The following is a 1,379-nucleotide window of genomic DNA, read 5'->3' as shown; positions in this document are numbered from 1 at the left end:
CGCCACCTTAGGTGTATGTGGCTGGCGCCTTAGCCGCTTGAGCCACAGGCGCCGAGCCTATATATTTTTTTTGAGACAGAGTCTCAGTTTGTCTCCCTTGGTAGAGTGCTGTGGAGTCACAGCTCCCAGCAACCTCAAGTTCTTGGGTTTAAGACATCATTTTGCCTCAGCCTTCCAAGTAGCTATGACTACAGGTGCCCCTCACGATGCCCTGCTATTCTTTTTTTTTATTTTTGAGACAGAGTCTCACTATGTCGCCCTCAGAGTGCCATAGTGTCACAGTTCACAGCAACCTCTAACTCTTGGGCTTAAGTGACTTTCTTGCCTCAGCCTCCCAAGTAGCTAGGACTACAGGTGCCCGCCACAACACCTGGCTATTTTATTTTTTTGTTGTTGTAGTTGTCGTTGTTGAGCAAGCCCAGGCTAGTTTCAAACCCACCAGCCCTGGTGTATATGGCCAAAGTCCTAACCACTGAGCTATGGGCACCAAGCCAAATTCATTCCTCTTCATAGCCCAAGTCATCTGCCTTTTAGGGGACACCTTAGACAAAGCATCCGTTCCCCTTCTTTATCTGTACCTAACTGTCTCTCAACTGAGAGGGCCTAGAAGTAATGAAGCCCTAGTAGCAATGAGCATCCTTAGCACCCAAATCTTAATTTGTAATGCAATACCATTCTCCAATAATAATAATAACAACCTGGACTCCTTGAACAGACATCTGGTTCTAGGACTGACCCATGAAATATATAAAATGGGCCTGGAGGATGTCACAGTCTTAGAAAGTGAGGAAGGACATGCTGAAAAAACAACCACAACAAAAACAACAAACACCACCCACTTTGGTGAGCGTTTGTCAAAGGGAAAGGGAAGCCAGTTAGAGCTCTTCATGGACAAAGCTGGAACAATGCGAGCAATAAGTAGTATTGTATCATAACCCAAGGGAGTCTAGTATAACTTAATAGAACTGGTAGAACCCTCATAAAGATAAATAATTGAATAAATAAATAAGCGGGGGAGAAGAAACAAATGGTTCTTGCAGAATAATTCCAAATAATTATGTAGAGACTCTACCCTGAAGGAGGGGGAACATAAATCCCCATTCCTTCACTGTGAATGCACACACAATCATGCAGAATAGTTAATTCCTTCCAAAAAGTACAGTATGGATAGATGGTGGTGGAAGTAACTTTACCCTAAAGAAACAAATACTACCTCAGTCAAATGAGCAAGCAATACCAACAATAACAAATTGGTTTAGCTTATGTACATGCAACCCCTTTCTACAAAAAATAGAATTGGCTGGGCATAGTGGCTCACGCCTATATTTCTAACACCCTGGGAGGCCCAAGTGGATGGATTGCTTCACCTAAGGAGTTCA

The sequence above is a fragment of the Otolemur garnettii genome, unplaced genomic scaffold (assembly GCF_000181295.1).
Source record: "Otolemur garnettii isolate 467f Iridium unplaced genomic scaffold, OtoGar3 scaffold00112, whole genome shotgun sequence".
NCBI classification, from domain to species: domain Eukaryota; kingdom Metazoa; phylum Chordata; class Mammalia; order Primates; family Galagidae; genus Otolemur; species Otolemur garnettii.
The sequence above is the reverse complement of the archived record's forward strand: the minus strand, read 5'-3'. Positions refer to the sequence as shown.